General features: G+C 45.3%; 2 protein-coding genes and 1 long non-coding RNA gene across 5 annotated transcripts in view; 2 read left to right on the top strand and 1 right to left on the bottom strand.

Moving 5' to 3' along the window:
• The window catches only part of PHC2 (polyhomeotic homolog 2), a 317,874-nt gene that overhangs the window by 84,247 nt on the left and 206,342 nt on the right, over nucleotides 1-27,285 (top strand). The gene's annotated exons all lie outside the window — the stretch shown is intronic.
• The window catches only part of SLC2A1 (solute carrier family 2 member 1), a 171,997-nt gene that overhangs the window by 57,131 nt on the left and 87,581 nt on the right, over nucleotides 1-27,285 (bottom strand). The window lies entirely within an intron of this gene.
• LOC137521832 (uncharacterized) overlaps nucleotides 1-27,285 on the top strand; it is a 59,109-nt gene that overhangs the window by 13,619 nt on the left and 18,205 nt on the right. The window contains exon 2 of the long non-coding RNA XR_011022219.1: nucleotides 11,766-12,022. This is a non-coding gene — a long non-coding RNA (uncharacterized lncRNA). The remainder of the gene's footprint in view (nucleotides 1-11,765; nucleotides 12,023-27,285) is intronic.

Raw genomic sequence — 27,285 nt, 5'->3', positions numbered from 1 at the left:
AATCAATTAGAACTCCCAGGCTACGCACATGATCAGAGCTGCGCAGATCCGTGCCTCCTATTCTATGGCTGTCTGCATCCTCACTTCATGTTTTAGAGCCATGGAGATATATTATCTCCAGCAGTAAGACCCCGATGAGTGGTCAGCTGAGTATAGTATCGTTTTTTTGTGTGAGCTGGGCAGCACGGTGGTGTAGTGGTTAGTGCTCTTGCCTTGCAGCGCTGGGTCCTCAGATCTAATCCTAGCCAGGGCACCATCTACACGGAGTTTGTATGTTATTTCTGTGTCTGTGTGGGTTTCCTCCGGGCACTTCGGTTTCCGTCCAAAAACATACAGATAAGTTAATTGGTTTCCCCTTAAAATTGGTCCTAGACTACAATCCATGCTACAGGATCTATCCATAGACATATGACTATGGTAGGATTAGATTGTGAGCCCCTCTGAGGGACAGTTAAGTGACAAGATAATATACACAGAACAGCGCTGCAGAAGATATCGGCTCTATATAAATACTAAATAATAATAATTGCTGTGTCTGGTATTGCTGTTGATGTTACATGCACTTTTGATTGTCACATGCTGCTCTGCTCAGGATTGTGACACGCCGGATAAGGAGCGGAGTCAAGGTGTGATTCCCCCAGCTGCTGTATTGTGCCCCCCCCCCGCCTGAAATATGTAGCTACCTGCAGCCTGACCCCCCAGCTGTTGTGTGGCTTCCATTGCTGGATAATACCAAGATTAATTTGGTTTAATAATGAGACAATTCTGCTCCTCGTGTATTGTACTGGATTGTGTATAGCGGCTGCTTCAGTCCTGACTGATCCCTTCATTGCTTTCCTAATCCCCTGAGACGCGGCTACATTCCAGCCCGGCACAAGACGTGGCAGGCCTGCCCGGATCAGTCACGGCCTGAGTGTTCAGCCGGAGAGATCACTAAGCTGTCTGTGCACAAAAGATGGCCACTGTCCTGTCACTAACCTGTCTGTACACACCAGATGGCTGCTGTCCTGTCACTGAGCTGTCTGTAAACAAGATGGCGGCTGCCCTGTCACTAAGCTGTCTGTATACACAAGATGGCTGTTGTCCTGTCACTGAGCTCTCTACACACAAGATGGCTTCTATTCTGTCACTGAGCTCAGCACAATATGGCTGCTGTCCTGTCACTGAGCTGTTAGTACACACAAGATGGCCACTGTCCTGTCACTGAGCTGTCTGTACACAAGTTGGCGGCTGCCCTGTCACTAAGCTGTTTGTATACACAAGATGGCTGCTGTCCTGTCACTGAGCTGTCTGTACACACAAGATGGCCACTGTCCTGTCACTGAGCTCTCTACACACAAGATGGCTTATATCCTGTCACTGAGCTCAGCACAATATGGCTGCTGTCCTGTCACTGAGCTGTCAGTACACACAAGATGGCCACTGTCCTGTCACTGAGCTGTCTGTATACACAAGGTGGCTGCTGTCCTGACACTGAGCTGTTTGTACACACAAGATGGCCCCTGTCCTGTCACTGACCTGCCTGTATACACAAGATGCCTGCTGTCCTGTCACTGAGCCGTCTGTACACACAAGATGGCCACTGTTCTGTCACTGACCTGCATGTACACATAAGATGGCTGCTGTCCTGTCACTGAGCTGTCTGTATACACAAGATGGCAACTGTCCTATCACTGAGCTGTCTGTACACACAAGATGGCCACTGTCCTGTCACTGACCTGCCTCTACACACAAGATGGTCACTGTCCTGTCACTGACCTGCCTCTACACACAAGATGGTCACTGTCCTGTTGCTGAGCTGTTTCTACACATTCAGTAAGATGCCTGCTGTCTTGTCACTGAGTTGTTTGTACACACAAGATGGCCACTGTGCGGTCACTGAGCTGTCTGTACTCATAAGATTGCTGCTGTATTGTCACTGACCTGTCTCTACACATAAGATGGCTGCTGTCTTGTCACTGAGCTGTTTGTACACGCAAGATGGCTGCTGTCCTGTCACTGCGCTGTCTGTGGGGGGCATAGAAAGAACGTTACTGCAGGCATAATAGAGGTTCGGTGAGGAAGATCTTCTGAAGGAAAGCCTGCTATGGTGGGAGACACCTTCACACATTTCAGATTTCTGGCCAAAATGATCAGAAACAATTCCTTCAGCCGAGGAAATGTAAAGTATTTACATAGATTAATGCATTTATTTATGTATGGAATTGGCGAGCATGAAAGCCTGCCCCGTCTCATCCACACTCGCAGCATTTCTTCTGAATTCCGATAGCCCGCTGATAACCCCTTTATATGACCAGTCCTAGCTTATGTTTGTCTGAGATAGTGAACTATACGAACCGTACGATGCCTGGCTGTGACGTCTTCTTTTCATTCTATACTGGAATTTGCTGATGCATGCTGACATATCACGCGCTATTCATAGGTAAAGATCTGCTACAAAACATTGCCCAGTAACTTAATGTATATACTGTACAAAGTCACCTCTGCCTGTGCATCATTCAAAACATCTTCACAGGCATGTATAGCACAAATCACCAGTACTTACGGTATATATGATATATGTAGCTCAAACACTTTACATTTATAGCGCCATCATCTCTATGTTTGAATCTCCCAACAACATTTTCCAAGGTAAACTGAAGGTGGCCACTACAGTGGTTGTCTGCTGCCAAGTGGCTTCCATCTATTGTCTATGGGCAGCAAAAAGGTGACCACCAGAATTGTCTACTGCTTGGTGGCTTCCATCCATTGTCATTGGGAAGCCAGAAGGTGGCCACCAGAATTGTTTGCTACTCCTAGGTGGCTTCCATCTATTGCCTATGGGCAGCCAAAAGGTGCCCACCAGAGTTGTCTGCTGCTGCCAGGTGGTTTCCATCTATTGCCTATGGGCAGCCAAAAGGTGCCCACCAGAGTTGTCTGCTGCTGCCAGGTGGCTTCCATCCATTGTCTATGGGCAGCCAGAAGGTGGCCACCACAGTTGTTGCCTACTGCTGCCAGGTGGCTTCCATCTATTGTTTATGGGAGAAGCCCTGCAGCGAGTTGTTAAAACAGCAGAAGTCATTAGCGGCACTAAACTACCATCACTGGAACTTTTATATATATAGCCAAAAACATTATAAAAACATTATAAAGGACAACACTCACCCTGGAAAAACCTTGTTTGAGCTCCTGCCATTAGGTAAATATTTTAGATCAATCCGCTCACAAACAGACTGAAAACCAGCTTTTTTCCATCCGCCATAAAGGTGATGAGGTCTAAAATAATTAACACTGTGTACAAATTGTTTAAATATCTGTAATATCTGGCATACTTGTATAATTTCTTCTCTTTCTATCTTTATTACTATCACTATGTTCCCTATATGCACCGTGGGGTTGTCATGGGGTTTTGTTGTATTACACAATGACAATAAAGTGCTTGAATCTTGAATGGGCAGCCACGAGATGGCCACCACAGTTGTCAGCTGCTGCCAGGTGGCTTCCATTTATTGTCTACGGCCAGCCAGAAGATGGCCATCACAGTTGTCACCTACTGCTGCCAGGTGGCTTCCATCTATTGCCTATAGTAAGCCAGAAGGTGGCCACCACAGATATCTGATGCTGCTACCAGCTTTCTTCGATCTATAGTCAATGGACAGCCAGAAGGTGGCCACCTCAGTTGTTGCTAGGTGCTGCAAGGTGGCTTCCATCTATTGTTTAGGGGCAGCCAGAAGGTGACCACCACAGATGTCTGATTCTGCTACCAGTTGGCCTACATCTATTGTCTATGGGTAACCAGAAGGTAGCCACCACAGTTGTTGCCTGCTGCTGCCAGGTGGCTTCCATCTATTGTCTATGGGCAACCTGAAGGCGGCCACCACAGTGGTTGTCTGCTGCTGCCAAGTGGATTCCATATATTGTCTATGGACAGCCAGAAGGTGGCCACCACAGTTGTTGTCTGCTACTGCCAGATATCTTCCATATATTGTCTAGGGGCAACCTGAAGGTGGCCACCATAGCGGTTGTCTGCTGCTGCCAGGTATCTTCCATATATTGTCTACGGGCAACCTGAAGGTGTCTGCTGCTGCCAGGTGGCTTCTATATGGCTTCTATATATTGTCTATGGATAGCCAAAAGGTGGTCACCATAGCAGTTGTCTGCTGCTGTCAGGTTGCTTCCATCTATTGTCTCTGGGCAGCCTGAAGGTGGCCATCTCAATAGTTGTCTGCTGCTGCTAGGTAGCTTCCATCTATTGTCTATGGTAGGCATGGGCAAACACTGCCCTCCAGCTGTTACGGGACTACAAGTCCCACAATGCTGGATGGTGTAATGGTTAAGGGCTCTGCCTCTGACACAGGAGACCAGGGTTCGAATCTTGGCTCTGCCTGTTCAGTAAGCCAGCACCTATTCAGTAGGAGACCTTAGGCAAGTCTCCCTAACACTGCTACTGCCTATAGAGCGCGCCCTAGTGGCTGCTGCTCTGGTGCTTTGAGTCCGCCAGGAGAAAAGCGCGATATAAATGTTATTTGTCTTGTCTTGTCTTGTCTTTATGAGTCATGACTGTGGCTGTCAGACTCCTGCAATGCATTGTGGGACTTGAAGTTCCTTAACAGCTGGAGGGCCAAGTTTGCCCATGCCTGGTCTATGGGCAGTGGAAGTGGCCACCACAGATTTCTGATCTTGTTACTGTACAGATGGTATGTTTGTGGCCAGAAATAGTGAGCAGTAAAAACACAGCAGAAGTGCAGAGATAAAAGAAACCATCTAGTGAACGCTAATGCAGGATTTCTGAGTGGAGAAACCCTTTAACTTGCTGCATGATGGAGACATCTATCTCATCACCTACATTCGGTGACAGAAGTGACAATAGAACTACTGTGCTGTCATGTGACAGAAATTGTGTCTGTAATTGCTCTGTTGGCAGGAGGCCTGGTGTTTATAAACAATGCACAACTGTTTCCTTACATGGAAAGTGACTTGCTATGTGGGGCAGTGATGTCATCACAACTCAGAGACACACCTGCCGGTCACAAGATCCATGTCCTGTGTGACTGATGGCTGCTGCAAGCTGCAGGAATCCTCAGCTGATGAAATACACAGGAAATGTCTCCGTGGCTGGGCAGGAGGTAATAATACTCTTTTGCATAACTTCACAGGAGTCCACGCTGTGTTATTCTTCAGTGACCTCATAAAATACAGTAACAATACTATACGCATTCACTTACATTGCTGGGGGCTGATATGCAACTTACACCAACAGCTTCTGTATAAAAGTAAAAAAAAAAAGTTTCACTTACCTGGGGCTTCTACCAGCCCCATGCAGCCATCCTGTGCCCTCGTAGTCACTCACTGCTGCTCTGGTCCCCCTCCATCAGCTCGTTTCGTTTTTGCTGACCTTGGGGTTGGTGGGCCGCATTGCGTACATTTTTACGCATTCTCGCTAGTAGGTTCGACGCGTTGAACCGCTAATGCGTAAAAATGTATGCGTTAATGTTCCTGCACCAGCGGGAATGCGTAAAAATGTACGCAATGCGGCCCGCCGACCTCGAGGTCGGCAAAAACTAAACGAGCTGACAGAGGGGGACCAGAGCAGCAGTCAGTGACTAAGAGGGCACAGGATGGCTGCATGGGGCAGGTAGAAGCCACAGGTAAGTGAAACTCCTTTTTTTTTTGCCTGATGACTCCTTTAATGTACATACAATAAACCAAAACGTGAAAATACTGGAACAACTTCCTCCCTTGTCCATAGAACATGCTCCCTCTAAGTCCCTTTAAATCCCCATCACCCTACCCCCCAACACAGTCCCTGCCAGGGTCCCTCCACCATCCCTACCCCCAAAACACAATCCCTTCCGCAGTCCCCACCAGCATCCACCACCCCTTCCCCCCCCCCCTCCCGAAAAACACAATCCCTGCCACCATTTACTACCCCTCCCCCCTAAACACCAATGTGCGGTGAGATTTGCGCATGGCATAAGTGCCTACCGCATAGCACACCATTACATGCAGTTGTTATGCAGCGTTCTGCGCCGACAAGGAAATTGGAGTGACCCCCAACAAGTCTTACTCCTCAGTCAGGTGCACACTGCCAGACAGGAAACACGTCACCTGCATTTCCCCATTTGCACATGCTCACCACACTGCTGGTGGGGAAAACAAATTAATGTTTGCATTGCCATTAACTTCCATTGCTTCCCCTACCGCGCACACTGTGTGACAATGCGCTGCAGCCTCTGCGTTGGCCGGGCCTCTTCCGTCGCATCGAGTCATACCATGGGTATTGTGTCATGTCTCATAGACCTCAATGGCCACTGCGAGAAGATGTGGCGGAGGCGAGTACTGCGGCGCAGTAAGTATGAAAGGGGTCTCAAGGCTGCGGTCACCAACTTAAGATCCCAGAAAGATGAAATCTGTTACAACTTCTACTTTTTCCCCATCTATTTTTAGATGGTTCATTGTAGCAGATGACATGACTTTAGTTTTCTTGATGTGAAGCAGTAGACCAGCTTTAGCACTTTCTCGTTTGACATTCATGACTAGGCTCTTCATTTCTTCCTTAGTTTCAGCTTCAATTCTTTCTCAGTTTCAGCCATGTGAGTGGCATCATCGGCATATCTTAGATTGTTAATATTCCTGCCAGCTATTTTAATTCTAGCATGTGACTCATCCAAACCATCTTTCCATATTACATATTCGGCACACAAGTTAAATAATTAAGGTGACAATATACAGCCTTGTCGCACTCCTTTACCAATTGTGAACCAGTCCGTTTTTACATACTCAGTTCCAACTGTTGCTTCCCGGTTTGCATAGATTCTTCAAATGACAAATGAGATGACCTGGTATCCCCATTTCATTGAGCATCTGCCACAGTCTATCATGATCTACAAAGTCAAAAGCTTTTGAATAGCCAATAAAGCAAAAGTAGACATTCTTCTTGAATTCCCTTGCTTTCTCTATTATTATTATTTAGTATTTATATAGCGCCAACATCTTACACAGCGCTGTACAGAGCATATATTATCACTAACTGTCCCTCGGAGGATTCGGTTGCACATTCGCAGTGAGTCTTATTGTCATTTGCAATCACTCTGCAGTTCAGAGCAGTTCAGGATGCTGTCAGGATTCCTCCTATGGTTTGCTGCAGTTGAGCTGCAGCCAGATAGCCCTGGATTTCCTACATGCATGTTGTTGCATAGTACTGCTTGCATTTGTTATGATAGTCTTTCAGCTAGCAAATGGTAATCAAGCCAGCTCAGGATTGAATGATTACCATTCAGCTGTGTGGAAATTTGCATACCTGCATCCATTGGCTGATGCCGGCATAAAAGTCTGCCTCCCATTTCAGACTCTGCCCGACATAGCGGTCAGTACGCTGGTCTGCTGGGCACTTTGTTACTCTGTAATAGATCTGTTATTGTAGTTCAATGCGACCTTATTACTTGTGCTTTAGCTAGTTTCTTGATAAATATATATGCAGACTTGCTAATATATATTTATCCGTTAGTTGAGCCGTTATTTTTATGTATTATTGTGTATTGTCTTGTTTCCATGCCTGATGGAAGTTCGCTGCATCCGTGGTGGGTCAGTGAAGTCCACTATCCTGATGGCTTGGATTCTGCCATCACCACGTTTGTGACTGGTAGTATTCCTGCTACTGTAGTTTCTGGGAACATAACTATAGGCTGCGGTTGCTATTAGTTACGTTCTTTCCTGTAGTCTTGCCTGTGTGGATGCTTGCTGGTGACTGGTTGTTAACCTGCTTGCTCTGCTTCTGTGGACGTGACTGTGAGCTGCAGTTGCTACTAGTTACGCTCCAATCTATAGTCCTGTCTTGTACCTGTCTGAATGCTTACTATCACTAGGGCAGCGCTTAGCCTTGCAAGCATTCTGTCTGTTCGTTCTTTGTCTGGTTACTCAGACCATAGGCAGCGCAACATCGCATTTGTAGCGATATTGGAAGCCCTGAGCTGCAGTTGCTCTTGGCAACCTGTGTAGCCTCTTCCATTATTCAGCTACTAGCCTTGTTGCTCTGGGTGGTCAGAAAGTATAACCCTCAGGCATTACAGGGAGAATATACAAACTCCTTGCAGATGTTAACTTGGCTGGGATTCGAACCAGGGACCCAGCGCTGCAGGACGAGAGCGCTAACCACTACGTCACCGTGCTGCCCACTGCTACACCTTCAAATGTTGGCAATATGGTCCCTCTTCTAAAACCAGCTTGCATATCTGGCAGTTCTAGTTCCGTATATTGCTGCAGTCTGGCTTGTAGAATTTTGAGAACTACCTTGCTAGATAAAAGCAATTGTACGATAATTTGAGCACTCTTTGGCAATGCCCTTTAGGGTTGCCGCGGTATACCGTCATACCGGTATACCGCGGCAACCCTAAAGGGCATTGCCAAAGAGTGCTCAAATTATCGTACAATTGCTCTTATCTAGCAAGGTAGTTCTCAAAATTCTACAAGCCAGACTGCAGCAATATACGGAACTAGAACTGCCAGATATGCAAGCTGGTTTTAGAAGAGGGACCATATTGCCAACATTTGAAGGTGTAGCAGTGGGCAGCACGGTGACGTAGTGGTTAGCGCTCTCGTCCTGCAGCGCTGGGTCCCTGGTTCGAATCCCAGGTTTGATTGTGCATGGTAACCATGGTTTCATATTTGATTGAAAATGCCAACAGAATCCATGCAAGCTTTTCAGAAGTTCCATTGGAATTTCATCACTTGGTTATCAGCAAGACCTTCTAATGCCCATTTGACTTCACTCATTGACATCAGAGCCGGGACAAGGTCCTCCAGCACCCAAGACATCAAAGTGCGCCCCACCATCCCTCCCACCCAAGCCATCACACACTGATTGCTATTAGAATAAGATTCGCCCCAGGGCCCACAACCCGCCCAACACCCTAATCTCTAGTTATCTGGATTGCAGTTACTGCCATGTATCCCCTTCTCTTATTTCTCTTTGCTTCAAACATGATAGCTAAGTGAGTTTTGCACCCCCTCCTACACTGCACCCTGAGGCTGGAGCCTCTCCCATCTCTGCCTCGGCCTGACCCTGATTAGGATGCTTGGTTCTTGTTCAGTGTACATATTCCAAGTGTAAGTACTGTCTATGTCCTTCATGTATTGGTGCTCTGTATATTCTTGCCACCTGCTGCTGCTGCTGTCAGATCCCTCCCATTTTTGTCTTTCATTAGTCCCATTTTTTGCATGGAAAGTTCCCTAGATATTGGACCGTTTGACATTACAAGAACATTGAAGAATCACTGGTACCCATATTTATAGCAGCATCCCATATTAATAGCAGGACCCCATATTTATAGCAGAATCCTATATTTATTGCAGTACCCCATATTTATAGCAGAACCCCATATTTATAGCAGTATCCCATATAGCAAGACCCCATATTTATAGCAGGAAATTAATTATGTAATTAGAATTTTATTCTGCTGCGTTATAGGATTCATTTTGAGTTGAAAAGTGCAGGACAATAACTCTTTTTATACTTGGTAATTGTTAAAGAGATATTTTGGCAGGGACCCTATCATCACAGCCAGGTCTTCATAGCATGATGATGTAGCAGGTACTGTTAATGTGCTAATTAAGCTCTAATTCTGATTCTTGCAGCTCGTTTGGATTCCCAGGACAATATTCTTACTTTTAAAGACCCTGGCTGTACCCAAAAAGTATTAAAGGGAATCTTAAGCCTATAAAAAGCAACTTAACTGGGTCTTCTTGCTGCCCCTACATTCATCCTGTGCCCGCACCGTCACTCCGCGATCCTCCAATCAGCAGCAGCGACCCCCTCAATGCTGGTTAGATGCAGGCTGCTGTGCGTGCGCAGCCCCAGACTGCACGCATCCTGATCGCGCTCTCATAGCCAGGAGCATGCTGCGCGTGTGCAGTATGCTGCAATGCATGGGAGCGTGATGAGGAGGCACGTGCATTCGGCGGCTGTGCATTCAGCTGATCTAAGATTGATACAGCTGATAAGAGGATTGCGGAGTGACGGATTCGGCACAGGATGGCTGCCGCGGGGGATGCAAGAAGCCCCAGATACTTTAAACTGCTTTTTTTTTTCTTTAGGCTTAAGATACCCTTTGGTGGCTACCACTCGTAACAATTATAGGAAGGACCTGTTATGTGGAGTCAGTGAGTTTGGGCTGGTGAGGTGTATCTAGTCTGCTAATAATTTGTGTATCCTTTATAGACTTATTGACCATGATTCACTAACCCACGGTAAGATGGCAGTGCATGGAAACCTACTGTTACTGACAGCACAGAGAGCGTTGCTTAATTAGCATGACCCCCACTATCTAAGTAAGGCAAGCCAAGCTAGAGCAGCACGCATTACACTTAAATTGAACCTCAAGGTTCACTTAAAGTGAACCTAACTTACCAGGGGCTTCTACCAGCCCCCTGCAGCTGCCCTGTCCCCGCTCCGTCACTGAACGATCCTCCGCTTCCCTGCTGCTCCCTAGTTTCTTTTTGAAGTGTGGCCCCTTTCAACGCGCGTCCTGATCATGCTTGGGAGCACTCGGTGCATGCACAGTACGAAAAAATCTCTACTGCGCAGAACACTCCCGACGATGCCATGCACAGTTGGCCGGCCGGAAGAAGGTCGCTGCAGGGGACTGGAGGGACAATTAGCGACATCACGGGCACAGGGTGGCTGCAGGGGGCTAGTAGAAGCCCCAGGTAAGTTTAAGTAACGCGCCCTGCGCTTTCAGCAGTAGTAGTGGTTATTTCAGCAGTAGTAGTGGTTATTTCAGCAGTAGTAGTGGTGCTGCCTATCTTCCCTTAGCTTAGTGTATCAGTCCGGTACTGTGGCAAGAACACAATTCAGCTACTCCATAAATCAGAAGACTTCAGCAGAAAAAACACTGGCAGGACACCATATTTACAGCGAGGCTCGCCAACATGTACGGCCAGCAGTGACTTTGCATGATACTTTTTAGAGGAAACTTATATTTAATGCCACACCCAACATGCTGTTCATTTAGTTGCTTCATATTTCTGAAATTGGGCAGAAAAAAGCATTGGCAACTCTCCAGATGATCCAGTCAGCCGTCCTTCAGTATAACGTCATATTTCAGGAGAAACTAGCAGACCAAGCATTAGCCATGCCACATATTCTCAGTCAGGCTATGCCCCGCCCAGACACAGATCCCAGCAGAATTACCAATGTTTCAGGGGAAATGAGCAGATCAAGCGTTAGCCATGCCTCATATTAACAGCCAGGCTATGCCCCGCCCAGTCACAGATCCCAGCAGAATTACTTCATACTTCAGGAGACACTAGTAAATGCTATGGTCTGATGAAGAAAGACCAAACAATTTCCAATCCATAAATATAGGAAGTTGACTGAGAAATCCTTCTGTTTAACATTTCATTTAGTTTGATATGATACCTAGCATTTAATTAACAAAAAAACATAATTTGATAGCATATGATAGCAGGGCTGTGGAGTCGGAGTCATAGCAATTTTGGGTTCCTGGAGTCAGAGTTGGTGGTTTCAATAAACTGAGGAGTCAGAGTTGGATGATTTTAGAACCAAATCCATAGCCTTTGTAAAAATTAGACTGAGGAGTCGGAGCAATTTTGGGTACCTGGAGTCTGTGGTTTCATAAACTGAGGAGTCTGAGGATTTTTGTACTGACTCCACAGCCCTGTATGATAGTGTTTACATGTGTGGCAGGACTTGTGAGGTCCCACATCATATGATAACTGCTTCCAAGCTTCTTTTCAGTAGATTTTTACTATTATTTCTTTTTTTATAGAAATGTATTCTAAAGAGGTCTGTCTTGGCTGCTGCAGTCCCGGATTTACATCACAGGAGTCTATAGGCAAAGATGTTCTGGCACCCTAGACTTCGGCCTCCATGAACCCAGCTGTCACTTCTCCCTAACTTCCCTTGCCATCAAAGGTAGCTACAGGTGTCCCTTAGCATTAGGAAGCCAGAGGTACACTCAGTATTAAGTAGCTAGTGGTGCCCCCAACTGAAGGGAGATCTTGTCAGTGGAATGCTGAGAGCTGGGTGAGTAACTTCTAATTTATGCTCTGCTTGGAACTCTGCATAGGGAAGGAGGGAGGGAGGCAGTCGGGAAGGGGAGTGAGCCTTCTTTCCACCATCAGGCACCTGTAGGCATGTGCCTACAGTGCCTTATGGTAAATCTGGCCCTGACTGCAAGCCTTTCTATACATAATATGTACAGCATTACACCACCATGCTACAGTAAAAAATGTAGATGATTACAGCAGCATCATATCCACAACTTGGCATCTCTTGGGATCTTCTGCTTATGAACTGGTAGCAGTTTCATTTTCAAAAATGAGTAACACTATCTGAAAATGTGCCCCAAAAGTCAAGGTCCCCCAACTTGAAATACACAAGTGGCAGCAGCTGGCAAATACAGAAATGTGTAAATGTCTTTTTGGTGTGTTCCCAGGAAATTGTTCCCACAAGACCTGGACAACACTATCACTAGACTGTTGTGCCAGTAGGAAGACTCCCAGAACCAGGCATCAGTATATATCATTTCAAGCAGCGATAGGTAGGAAATGGACCTCACAAGACCTGGGCAGAACCATCTACAACAGCAGGCTTGGTAGTAGTGGTGGAAGACCTGAGGCAGCAATAGGTTTAGACAGGCCAGTGGGAGTGTTCCTGGGAAATGGACTTTGCTAGACCTGGGCAGCACTGTCTACAACCTCAGGATTGGTAGTAGTGGTGGAAGCCGGTGAGACCTGATGCAGCAATAGGTTCAGACAGGCCGTGGGAGTGTTATCAGAACATGAGCCTTGCTAGACCTGGGCAGCACCGTCTACAACATCAGGCTTGAGAATAGTGGTAGAGCTGATGTGACCTGAGGCAGCAATAGGTTCAGCCAGGCCGGTGGGAGTGTTATCAGGACTTGAACCTTGCTAGCCATGGTCAGCACGATTTACTACATCAGGCTTGGGAATAGTGGTAGAGCCAATGTGACCTGAGGCAGCAATAGGTTCAGACAGGTCAGTGGGAGTGTTCCCAGGAAATGGACCTCACAAGACCTGGGCAGCACCATCCACAACACTAGGGTTAGATGTAGTGGTGGATGTCGCTGTGACCTGAGGCAGCAATAGGTTCTAACAAGTCGTTATACATCTACAGGGAGTGCAGAATTATTAGGCAAATGAGTATTTTGACCACATCATCCTCTTTATGCATGTTGTCTTACTCCAAGCTGTATAGGCTCGAAAGCCTACTACCAATTAAGCCTATTAGGTGATGTGCATCTCTGTAATGAGAAGGGGTGTGGTCTAATGACATCAACACCCTATATCAGGTGTGCATAATTACTAGGCAACTTCCTTTTCTTTGGCAAAATGGGTCAAAAGAAGGACTTGACAGGCTCAGAAAAGTCAAAAATAGTGAGATATCTTGCAGAGGGATGCAGCACTCTTAAAATTGCCAAGCTTCTGAAGCGTGATCATCGAACAATCAATCGTTTCATTCAAAATAGTCAACAGGGTCGCAAGAAGTGTGTGGAAAAACCAAGGCGCAAAATAACTGCCCATGAACTGAGAAAAGTCAAGCGTGCAGCTGCCAAGATGCCACTTGCCAGTTGCCACCAGTTTGGCCATATTTCAGAGCTGCAACATCACTGGAGTGCCCAAAAGCACAAGGTGTGCAATACTCAGAGATATGGCCAAGGTAAGAAAGGCTGAAAGACGACCACCACTGAACAAGACACACAAGCTGAAACGTCAAGACTGGGCCAAGAAATATCTCAAGATCATTTTTCTAAGGTTTTATGGACTGATGAAATGAGAGTGAGTCTTGATGGGCCAGATGGATGGGCCCGTGGCTGGATTGGTAAAGGGCAGAGAGCTCCAGTCCGACTCAGACGCCAGCAAGGTGGAGGTGGAGTACTGGTTTGGGCTGGTATCATCAAAAATGAGCTTGTGGGGCCTTTTCGGGTTGAGGATGGAGTCAAGCTCAACTCCCAGTCCTACTGCCAGTTTCTGGAAGACACCTTCTTCAAGCAGTGGTACAGGAAGAAGTCTGCATCCTTCAAGAAAAACATGATTTTCATGCAGGACAATTCTCCATCACACGTGTCCAAGTACTCCACAGCGTGGCTGGCAAGAAAGGGTATAAAAGAAGAAAAACTAATGACATGGCCTCCTTGTTCACCAGATCTGAACCCCATTGAGAACCAGTGGTCCATCATAAAATGTGAGATTTACAAGGAGGGAAAACAGTACACCTCTCTGAACAGTGTCTGGGAGGCTGTGGTTGCTGCTGCACGCAATGTTGATGGTGAACAGATCAAAACACTGACAGAATCCATGGATGACAGGCTTTTGAGTGTCCTTGCAAAGAAAGGTGGCTATATTGGTCACTGATTTGTTTTTGTTTTGTTTTTGAATGTCAGAAATGTATATTTGTGAATGTTGAGATGTTATATTGGTTTCACTGGTAAAAAATAAATAATTAAAATGGGTATATATTTGTTTTTTGTTAAGTTGCCTAATAATTATGCACAGTAATAGTCACCTACACACACAGATATCCCCCTAAAATAGCTAAAACTAAACACTACTTTCAAAAATATTCAGCTTTGATATTAATGAGTTTTTTGGGTTCATTAAGAACATGGTTGTTGTTCAATAAAAAAAAATATCCCTCAAAAATACAACTTGCCTAATAATTCTGCACTCCCTGTAATAGGCTTGGGCTTGGCAGAGCTTGGCACATATTATCATGTAAAGCCAGCCAATGGCAATGGTGAGCTTCTTCAACAAGAGTAATAAATGTTATATAAGTGAAATAAGTATTCTGGAAATGATTAGTGTTAATATATTATTATTATTATAATCTGTGGCCCTTTCCAATTAGTGTGACACATAGTATAGTGAACATCACATGATCCCAGCAAGGATAATACTGACAGTCATACCGGTATATCCAGTTGTAGGATAAACAGAAAGGCTAGACAATATACAGCTATTCCCTGACACAGTGAGAGGAGCGGCCCTGCCCATAAGAGCTTACAGTCTAGAGCAGGCTTTCTCAACCAGGGTTCCCTGGAACCCCTGGGTTCCTCGAGTACTCTGCAGGGGTTTCTTGGCATTTTCCCTCATCGTGGGGAAAGTATAATAGTCAGGAGACAGTATAATGAGTAGCAGTGCAATAGGGGGTAGTGAAATAAACAGCCACACAGATTTTTAAGACCATGCCTCCTGCAAAACAAATGCAGGGGTTCCACTAGATCAAAAAAATTGTTTGCAGGGGTTCCTTGAGATCAAAAAGTTATTTTCAGGGTTCCTCCAGAGTAGAAAGGTTGAGAAAGGCTGGTCTAGAGAAACAAGTGGTGAAGCATGAAGTGAAGGGGTTGGTAAGCTGCGGTGGTCTACCTGGTGGAAAATAAGATCAGGGTGCGTCAGTAGCTACACGATGCGTAGTTGCCAGAAATGGTAGAATTACAAAGGGTTATTTGTGATGAAACTTTATATAGCAAAATATGGATACAGTATATGTGATTGGTTAAATCAATATTACATTAATATGTTTTCACAGATTAGAAGGAAAACTTGTAAAGGGAGAAAGGGGGTACCTTCAGTCTCTGGAGTCAGTAGTGGGAGTCAGAAAGTGACTGCTGCTCCATGACTCATCCTTTTTAAAAGGTTTGATTCTGTCATTTGTATACAGACATGTCCTCTTTGTGGTGACCAAACCTGCTACATGAATCCCTGCTCAGAAAGCACAATGTAAGGGCATAGGACATCACTTTTATTGGGTACTAGGCAAGCTTATGGCAGTTGTCTATCATGAAGACCCAGTACTCTATTGAGACTTCAGTGCTCATGGTGTTGGGTGCAATGACTGACACTGTGTAATCCATCATCTGGTAAAGCTGGAAGTGCTGCCTCCTGCTGCTACACAAGCTGGAATGATGTCCTCATCCCACCCAAAAGATTGCCTGCATGACTGGCAGTGATGATAGTGCTGGTGTCAGCCCTGGGCACAGTCAGTATGGAGAACTGCGGTTTGAGGCTAGGAATAGGCCTACATGCAGTTGCCTCAAGCTGACTTCCTTCAGACCAGTGATAAACTTTCCTTGCTTTTTTGAGATTTTCATTACAGTCAACATTTAAATTGAATCAATTGTTTAATCGATTGCGAATACCATAAAGTGCCTACCTTTACTCATCCTCCTTCACCTGTCTCCTTCCTTTAATACAGCTGATCACTCTCCTCTCTGGACTTAGTCATCTCAAGGCAGCAAGACAGTAGCTTCCTCTCAGATCTCCTCCTCTTTCCTATCATTTCACACTGCCCCATGCCTGCTGTCTGCCGAGGTTCAGTCCCGGACTTGTCTTCTCCATCTACACCCATGGCCGAGGACAGTTAATATGGTCTTTTGGCTTTCGGTATCGCTTCTATGCTGATGACACTCAAAGCCTCCTGTCCTCGCTATCCTACTGGCCTGTGTCCCTGGCCTTCTTTCTGCTGGTTCCTCATTACGGCCTTCTGCTTCTTCAAACCCAACATAAATAAAACTGAACTTCTTTGTTTCCACCACCTTGTTTTGTTCCACTCTCTGCAATTACTATACTTAACACCAGAGTCTTAACTAGAAATCACTGGGCTCCCGTGCAAAACTTTGGATGCCCCCCGCTCCCCCTCGCTTTCTACACAGGTAAACTGAGAGCTAATGTTATTCATTTGGCTAGTGCACACTTGAATGTGTTTTCCCCATGCAGATAAAAACAGACAGCAGTGAAGCACTGGGAGCATTTTCTGTATCAATTACATTAGCTTCTGTGATAAAATGTGCATGTTTTCACACATACAGACACACATGGGGCTTGATTCACTAAACCGTGATAACTCAAATATCACACCTTATCAAAGATAACACGTCTTATCAGAGTAGCATAGCGAGCGCTACAAACCTGCAGGGGCTCAGGGCAGTACCAGTACCATTGCCAATTAGCAGGCATAAGTTTGTAGCGCTCGCTATGCTACTCTGATAAGGCGTGTTACCTTTAATAAAGTGTGATATCTTTCATAAGGTGTGATATCTTTTCATAAGGTGTGATCTTTGATAAGGTGTGATATTTGAGTTATCATGCTTTAGTGAATCAAGCCCATGGTGTGTAGAAAACACATACAGAAAAACTCACACAGAAAACAGATGAGTGTGCTCCCTGCCACAGCTTCTTATTACACTCACTCTGTCCATCTCTGATGGAGCAGAACTAGCTCTGTAGACAGCTCCAGCATCACTACAGTACACAGCACTTGGGGAGGGGTAGAGAGGTTGAGGGCAGTGCACACAAGACCCTGCTGAACACTGAATAGACTGTCTACAAAACTTTGTATGATTTGTTATCAGTGGCAGAGCAGATGCAGTCATTAGAACAATTGTTGAGAGAGCAGAAAGCTTTTTCTCTCCATGCCCAAACTCCTCAAGCATTACTACAGTACACAGCACTTGGGGAGGGGTAGAAGGGATGGTGATAGAGCAGCGCTGTACACAAGACCCTGCTGAACACTGAATAGAGACTACAAATGTCTACAAATGCAAAACTTTGTATGATTCCTTATCAGTGACTGAGCAGATACAGTCATTAGAATAATTGTGCAGAGAGCAGAAAGTTTTTTTCTGTCCGTGCCCTTAGTTTTCAGTCTCTCAGGACAGGGAAAAGAAACTTCTCCTCCCATGGGGACCCCTGCCGCTTCTGGACCCCCCTGCGGCTGCATCCTTTGCAGGGTCTATTGCTACGCCCCTGCTTAACACCCAAAGCACCTGGGCCCACCAAGCACAGTTCCTGGGAGTCATACTTCACTCTGCACTCATTCAACCAGGGCTGTGGAGTCTGTACAAAAATCATCTGACTCCAACGCCGACTTCCTCAGTTTACGAAACCTCCGACTCCGACTCCAGGTACCCAAAATTACTCTGACTCCTCGACTCCGACTCCTTTGTCTAATACTTAGCAGGGCTGTGGATTTGGTGCAAAAATTATCAGACTCAGTTTATGAAACCACTGAATCCAACTCTGACTCCAGGTACCCAAAATTGCTCCGACTCCCACTGCATTCAACAATATGTATCATCTTCATCTAAAGTATATATCACAACATTCAACATGTATCATCTTCATCTAAAGTATATATCACACGTCCATTCCTTCCTTTTACAGAATGCTACCACCCTGCTACTACAATGCTTCTGCATATCCTGTGCTGGCCCTTTTCACCTCACCTTCTTCTCTTCTGATGCTGCCAATCTCTACTGAGCTCTGCTGCTGTATCATCCACCTCTTTTCCCGCTGCTATGATGCTGCCCCTTTCTGCCAATCCCTACTGAGCTCTGCTACTCATCTTATCCACCTCTTCTCTGTTGCTGCCCCTCTCTGCCCATCCCTATTGAACTCTGCTGCCAATCCCTACTGAGCTCTGCTGCCCGTTTCATCTACCTCTCCTCCCACTTCTCTGATGCTGCCCCTCTCAGCCTCATGTCATGCACTGTTTGCAAAATAGCCAAATCTTTAACTGTAACGTCCGGTAAAGCAGCTGCCGCGTTTGTGGCCTGAATGCTTTGCAGCATGTGGCCACCAATGTCAGGACCCCCAGTTATGAGCCGATATTCCCAGCCTGTGACAGACTAGCTTTGCATGGAAGTCAGCCAGCTGTGGTGGAACACAAGGAATGTAACTTGGCAGTGCAGCCAGTGTTTATGTTTATCAGAGGATTGTGTGGAGGTGCTTCCGTCTAAAAATACATCCCCCATGACTGTGAACAGACCTGCTGCCTATACGGGGCAATACATCTTATCTCCTGGAAGCACATGACCCTGTGACTTCAGCCATATCCCATTCTTGACATCGCTTGCCTTCCTTCTCTCCCAAAAAGACCAGAGTCCTCTTCCTGTGCTGTGCAGCAGAGAGATATTCCTCAGATAGAAATACTCTTTATCTGGAGAGTCAGAGTCATGTAGGGAAGCATAAATATACATTGTGACTACAAACACAGATCTATGTGCGTCAGTACAGGGTGGGCGAGGCCCAAAACATGCACAATGCATTACTCTCAAGACTGGATTTATACTTTTTGTACCCCTAGGGCAAGTATGTTGTGGCTCCCATTTCTTGTGCAGCAGCACCCCCAATCCATGTGCAGCCCGCTCTTCCATGTGTATCCATGTACAGCAGCCCCTTTCTATAATGAACAGCTCCCTTGAGCATCAGTTTCCCTTTTTCATGTGTCCCTCACCATTTTCAGCTTCCTCTTTCATATGTAGCAACCCCTCATACATGTCCAGATGCCTCTTGGGCTGCAGCCACCCAAGGCCCAGCTCTTTGTGGCCTTCTAGAAATCCGGCCCTGATAACTGTGTGAGCGTTTATAGTTGTGTGTGTGTGTGTGTGTTTTGGTTTCCAAAGCAATCTCTCAAGATCACAATGAAAAGATGCATATAAAAGTACAAAATGTATAACAAAGTATGATCAGTACAAAAACACTTCCATAAGTGCCATCGAAACACATTACAGGGGGAGGGGGGCATTTAAAAGAGCAAATATAATATAGTCTTATCTAGTAGGACCAGAACGGCTAGAGGCTATGACAGTCCCACCTAGATGAAAGCCTGAAGACAACTATAGGGTATGAAGTGACGTCTACACCGACCATGGATCCCAAACCAGGTTGAATCTGGGACCAGATTCCCTAAGATAAGCAGTTATTTTCTCCAGAAGGTAAATGGAATGAATTTTGCGTATAAGATCAGTATTAGAGGGTGCGGCTGATCTCCAGGTTTTGGCCAGAAGAGCCTTAACAGCATTGCAAAATTGGTTCATCAATTTGTTTAGGTGTTTACTGAGAGAGGAAATTGGTTTATGAAATAGGACCATCCAAGGGTCAGGTTGGATCGTCTCATCAAACATTTCAGGAACCAGAGCAAAACATTCTGACCAGAAGGCCTGTACAAACGGGCAGGACCACCAGCTGTGGATATGATCTGTTCTGTATATTCTGTGTGTGAGTGGCCTATACACTAGGGCCTTATGTAGGGGTCTCTATAAATGAATGTATTTTTCTACTGCTAGAAGCCTTCCTCCTTGTATAGAATTGCGCAGATTATTGCAATAAAAAGACACCATTCATTATAAATTCTTCATGGTCCTCCTAAGGGGGGAGGGAGGGGGTCCCTAAATATTTTTTTACACAAAAGAGTTACCCAGTTTTCCAGTTCACAAAGTTAGGAGGCATTTTATTGTTGTAATCCTTGTTATTATTGCTACATTCTGGTGTCCAATGAAAACTCATGTAATTATAGTTATTGTGTGCCTCAAATGTGAGACTCACGTAGGAGTAAAGCTGTGCTCATCCGTCGGCGGCTCTACATAAACAGATTTGGGGCAGGTGCGAAAGGGGCAGGACATATATACAAAACGCGTAACCATATTAACACTTTGCCCTCCAAAGTTCATACAACAGCCTCTCGCAGTCTCGCAGACAGCAATAACATCCTCTCATGATGCCGTAATGGAGGATTGAGGCATACTTAAATCTGCAGCATTCTGACTATGCCTTCACCCCATGCATCACAGCAATGGCTGTATGTTGGGTTATATAAAGCTTTTACAACCAGAAACATTTTATAACTGGGGTTCCCTCCATAGCTTCTATTACATCATGAGCTGTGACATCGAGGTACAGTCAGAACCATTATGTGTGTATGACTGGGGTCCCCTCTATAGCTTTTATTACATGATGAGCTGTGACATTGGGGTACAGCTCCACAGATGGGTACAAGTGGCCCAGCGGACTGATATGTATTGCTGCACCCCTACTGTCCATTTAGTAGTGATGGGTCGTTTGCGAACGAGCCGGCTCTTTGCTGCGAACGACAAGAGCCGGTTCTCAGTTTTAAAAGAGCCGATGCCTCAGCCGTCCCACAGAGCTCTGCTTTGCTCTGTAATAAAGGGCGCTGAGGCATGCTTGGAGATGTAGTCCTCTTGCAGCTTGTACTAGGAGTGTATGCGGGGTGGAGCAGAGCAGTAGCAGGAGGCATTGCTTCAGTCAGAAAAGCAGTCTGGAGTTGTCATGGAGACGGGGGCGGGGCTTTTACTCCGATTCTGAGTAGTGTCTAATGATATTTAATGTAGAGCCGATTCAGAGCCATAAGAGCCGGCTCTTTAATGGGAGCCGATTCAGAAGATCCGATTCTCCGAGAAGAGCCGGAATTCCCATCACTACCATTTAGTCATGGCCAGGCGTGCCCTCCAGAGTATGCGGGGGACAAGGAGGCCTGATCATCTCCGTAAAAGCGGTGTCTTATCTACATGCACCACTGTATACTAATTCTTCATTGGGTAATCTTTGCCTAGTTGTTATTTGGGGGACACTGTGCCTAGCTATTTGGGGGCACTCTGACTAGTTGTTATCAGAGAACACTCTGACTAGTTGTTATCTGGGGGACATGCTGCCTAGTTGTTATTTGGGGGACACACTGCTTAGTTGTTATATGGGGTTTATGTATAGGAGGATCTGTGATGAAACCACAAGGCAATTCTTGAGTTTAAAAAATTCAAAATCACACTTTATTGTATCAAAAGATTATCAAAAGGTAAAAACGTTTGTATTTGTCAATAAAAATTCTTTTTAACATGAATATAGAAGATTATTCAATTTTGACAGATCGTAGACACAATATGCTTTGTTTGATGAAACACTACATTTCAGGCAACGACACTAGCCCATTTCGGGTTGGTATTCCTTCATCAGGCCTTTACAAAGCAACAAATACGGTATATCTTTAGAATACAACATACATAGTCTAAAAAAATGTTGGGGCATCTGTTCCCACCAGACACAACCCGGCACCTTACTGATGGCTGGCAAATGGATCATCAGCTGTAAACACAGTGTGATGAAGGGTTACCAACCCAAAACGGACTAGTGTCATTGCCTCAAATCTGCCTAGCTATCTTTTGGGGGAAACTTTGCCTTAGGCCCGGTTCACATTAACGTTTTTTGCAGAGCCAGCCGTACGGATCCGGCCATGTCAGTTTTTACAGCCAGTGTGCTGTAAACTGTCAGTTTTCTCTATTTGTTCCTATGCAGCTGCAAAATCCAGGGCTGTGGAGTCGGAGTCGTGGAGTCGGAGTCGTGGAGTCGGGCAATTTTGGGTGCCTGGAGTCGGAGTCGGGAAAAAATGCACCGACTCCGACTCCTAATGAATTTGTAACTGTAATTAAAATAGAAAATATGATAAAATGTTCTATTTCTCAGATAATAGTCATTAAAAATAATGTATATATACACTATATATACCGTAATAGCTGTGCTTAGTCCACAAAAATGAAATAAACCAATCAAAATTAGTTACTTGTGCTGCTTCAATAAAGCAGTCCTCGTATTTTTAAGGTCAGATATACATATCTGATTGTGACTGTATATATGATGTGTACACAGGAATCTCTTATATATACTAAATAACATCTATGCTGTAAGAATAAAGCCTGATGTGTAGCTATGTCACTAATAGAGATGGTCAACGAGATGGAAATAATTCTGCATTGATGCTGATTTATGCAAATGTATGCACTCCCTTTGCTGATGAAATAAAATAATTTGATATGTTATTAAAATTTGGTTTGGTGACTACAAATTAAAGGGTAACTGAGACGGATGAAAAGTAAATTTTTATACATACCTGGGGCTTCCTCCAGCCCCCTTCAGTCTAATCAGTCCCTCGCTGTCCTCCACCACCCAGATCTTCTGCTATGAGTCCTGGTAATTCAGCCAGTCAGCGCTGTCCGGCCGCATGCCGCTCCCACAGCCAGGAACATTCTGCACCTGTGCAATAGGGCTGCACAGGTGTAGTATGCTCCTGCCGGCGGAGTGTGTGCATGCGCACTACGCCCGACTGGCTCAAGTACCTGGACTCATAGCAGAAGATCCAGGTGGTGGAGGAGGAGGACAACGAGGGACTGATTATCCTGAAGGCAGCTGGAGGAAGCACCAGGTATGTATAAAACTTTAATTTAATCTGTCTTAGGTTTACTTTGTTACACAGTAGTACTATACTCTACATATGCACTCCCCACAGAGCTGCAGGGAATCCACTGAGAATGCTGTGCACATTGAACACAGAGGTGTTGTCTGTTTACAATCTCCTCATTCCCCTGCAGAGTACCTGCACATCATTCTTACATGTACCCACACTTACATTGCCTAGGGCCTGATAGATGTTCTTTGTTCCGGTTTGTACCTTTTACAAGTACTCTTACCAAGGACTAGTTTTAGTCTAAAGGGAATAAATATAGTAGTCTACATTTCCTTCTCACTTCAGTTGTCTTGTAAAATTCCTAAGCGTTGGCAGTTAAGAGACGAATTTCATGTTACATACTTTTAATCAACAAAATTGTAATATGCAAATTAGAGGAGTCGGAGTCGAGGAGTCGGAGTCGGTGGAATCCTAAACTGAGGAGTCGGAGTCGGTGGATTTTTGGACCGACTCCACAGCCCTGGCAAAATCTTCAGTTTCTGTTCCGCTGGGCACAACGGTTTGGAAGAATAGGTCCTGCAGCGTTTTTTTGTCTGCTGAGTGGAACGGACAACGGATCTGAACAAGCGGATGGATGTGAACGGATCCTTTGGTTAACATTGGATCTGTTCGCATACCAGACCGTTTGTACAGTATACGTTCCGCCCAACACCAGGGCTGTGGAGTCGGTCCAAAAATCCACCGACTCCGACTCCTCAGTTTAGGATTCCACAGACTCCGACTCCTCGACTCCGACTCCTCTAATTTGCATATTACAATTTTGTTGATTAAAAGTATGTAACATGAAATTCGTCTCTTAACTGCCAACGCTTAGGAATTTTACAAGACAACTGAAGTGAGAAGGATATGTAGACTACTATATTTATTCCCTTTAGACTAAAACTAGTCCTTGGTAAGAGTACTTGTAAAAGGTACAAACCGGAACAAAGAACATCTATCAGGCCCTAGGCAATGTAAGTGTGGGTACATGTAAGAATGATGTGCAGGTACTCTGCAGGGGAATGAGGAGATTGTAAACAGACAACACCTCTGTGTTGAATGTGCACAGCATTCTCAGTGGATTCCCTGCAGCTCTGTGGGGAGTGCATATGTAGAGTATAGTACTACTGTGTACCAAAGTAAACCTGAGACAGATGAAATTAAAGTTTTATACATACCTGGGGCTTCCTCCAGCCGCCTTCAGGATAATCAGTCCCTCGTTGTCCTCCTCCACCACCTGGATCTTCTGCTATGAGTCCAGGTACTTGAGCCAGTCGGGCGTAGTGCGCATGCAAACACTCCGCCACCAGGAGCATACTACACCTGTGCAGCACTATTGCGCAGGTGCAGAATGTTCCTGGCTGTGGGAGCGGCATGCGGCCGGACAGCGCTGACTGGCTGAATTACCAGGACTCATAGCAGAAGATCCGGGTGGTGGAGGACAGCGAGGGATTGATTAGCCTGAAGGGGGCTGGAGGAAGCCCCAGGTATGTATAAAAATTTACTTTTCATCCGTCTCAGTTACCCTTTAATTTGTAGTCACCAAACCAAATTTTAACAACATATCAAATTATTTGATTTCATCAGCAAAGGGAGTGCATACATTTGCATAAATCCGCATCAATGCAGAATTATTTCCATCTCGTTGACCATCTCTATTAGTGACACGGCTACACATCAGCCTTTATTCTTACAGCATAGATGTTATTTAGTATATATAAGAGATTCCTGTGTACACATCATATATACTGTACAGTCACAATCAGATATGTATATCTGACTTCAAAAATACGGGGACTGCTTTATTGAAGCAGCACAAGTAACTAATTTTGATTGGTTTATTTCATTTTTGTGGACTAAGCACAGCTATTACTGTATATATACATTATTTTTAATGACTATTATCTGAGAAATAGAACATTTTATCATATTTTCTATTTTAATTACAGTTACAAATTCATTAGGAGTCGGAGTCGGTGCATTTTTTCCTGACTCCGACTCCAGGCACCCAAAATTGCCCGACTCCACGACTCCGACTCCACGACTCCGACTCCACAGCCCTGCGCAACACTAATGTGAACCGGGCCTTAGTTGTTATCAGGGGGACACTGTATGTATATATTTTGTTTTTTACATCATGCGTGTGCTGCTAGCATATACTACGTTACACATACAGCTTAACAAGCAATGTGGTGGCACAGTAAATGTTCTGTACATACTATAACCCACATGACATAAACAGCATAACACATTATTTGCGCAATGCACATTATGGTACTTGTGTAAACGTGGTAAAATTGATGTGCGCACATCAGTCTTACCCGCCTTTCCTCAGTCAGGGTCATAAAGATGGGATATTGTAGCTCATAATATGAGTAGTATGAGTGTGTGTTGTACTTTAGAAGGTGGCAGTGATAGGCTTTTGAAGCTGAGTGTCCTCTGTACAGTGCTATGGAAGTATGGTGGGCAGCACGGTGGCATAGATGTTAGCGCTCTCGCCTTGCAGCGCTTGGTTCCCGGTTCGAATCTCAGCCAGGGCAATATCTGCACAAAGTTTGCATGTTCTCCCCGTGTCTGCATGGGTTTCCTCCGGGCTCTCTGGTTTCCTCCCATATCCCAAAACATACAGATAAGTTAACTGGCTTCCCTCTAAAAATTGGCCCTAGACTACGATACATACACTACACAATACAACGTACTCTGTGTAGTGCTGCGGAAGATGTCAGTGCTATATAAATAATAATAATAATGGAAGGTGTTGGCGTATATAAATCAGTAATAATATGGGTGTGTGTTGTACTCTAGGGGGTGGCAGTGATGGGATTTTATAGCTTAGCGTTCCGGGCACATTCTCTGTCTGCCGGGAAGGTCTGCGCAGAGAAATACTCCTCAGGGCATTAGTGGAAATTTCCTGTATAGTTCTGCAGAAATCTTCCTGCGCCGGCCATGCATCCTGTTTGTGTAGCTGGGGACGGGATTGAAGGCAGCCCAGTGCTGGGACTCTCTCAGAGGTCACAGCTGCTGCTTTGCCTCTTCATCTGAACCCTCAGCAAGTATGACATGTGTCCATGCTCCACAATCTGACTTTATATTACCTTCCTGCAATCTGCTGCACAGCAGCACTCAGGTCGGGAGAGGGAGGGGCTGCAGTACTGCCAATTAGGCTGTACTGCTCTGCCTAATGCTGTCAATTTTTAGGAAAAGAGATCAGAGGGGTGACCTCATTCCTACATAGGCACGGGACTAAGGAAGCCAAACAAAGCTCTGTTATCATTTATAGTATACTAGGGACCTTAGCTCATTTAATAACGGGCTCTAGGTCCGTCAGCACGCATGTGCGCGCACACACGTCCGTCCCCCTGGCTGTCCTGCTCCCGTCCGAACAACGGCTGTCCCTGCGGCACATGCACAGTAGCGCAAAGCAGGGACAAACACGCGGGCATGGGACGCAGAGATACAGGGGTTTTATTAGGTAGGATTGTAATTTTGTGTCCTTTCGAGGTCATTCCTGCCTGCACAGCTTCTGAATGGAGCAGGTCAGAGCAATGTATTACCTATAACTCCTGTGCCTTGGATAAATCCCCTGATATTGTTTACCTCATTACCTTGTGACTAGAGATACAGCACATCAATAAAAGGGGGTGAGGAGGGGATCCTGGAGCATAGGAAAGGGCAGAGAACACTCCTACACAGAAGATTTGGGATCTCTTCTTTGTTTACATAAAAACATTTACCACCGCCTCCTCACTCACCTCCTCTCACTCCCGCATCCAAGAATTCTCACAAGTGTCACCTCTCCTTTGGATCTCCCTCCCACAGCCTTTCTGTCATGCCTGGAAACCTTCAAAGGTTCTCTCAAAACACACAAGCCTATAATTTCCTATAGGTAGCATTGGAGGTTCACTGCCTCATCCGCTAACCCCTGTGTCTCCTTCCCTAATGTCTCCACCCAACTACCTTCTAGACTGTAAGCTTGCAAGAGTAGGGACCTCCTCCTCGTGTTTCTTATGCTGCTGTAATTTATCTTATGGACATGTACCAGTATTGGTGATGTCTCAAACCATGCACTATGTATTTATTTGTATTCCTGGATGTCCTAATTGTATATGTATACATGCTACCCACTATTTGTTTTGTAGTATGTACAGCGGTACGTAAGATATTGGCGGTATATAAATAAAAAATATTAACCATAGAGCTGTACTGTATCTCACATATGGTCTGTTACTGCATACATTGTGTTGTCCAGACTGGGG

The sequence above is a fragment of the Hyperolius riggenbachi genome, chromosome 6 (genome assembly GCF_040937935.1).
Source record: "Hyperolius riggenbachi isolate aHypRig1 chromosome 6, aHypRig1.pri, whole genome shotgun sequence".
Classification (NCBI taxonomy): domain Eukaryota; kingdom Metazoa; phylum Chordata; class Amphibia; order Anura; family Hyperoliidae; genus Hyperolius; species Hyperolius riggenbachi.
Note: the sequence above shows the minus strand (reverse complement) of the source record. Positions and strands in the feature narration are given on the sequence as shown.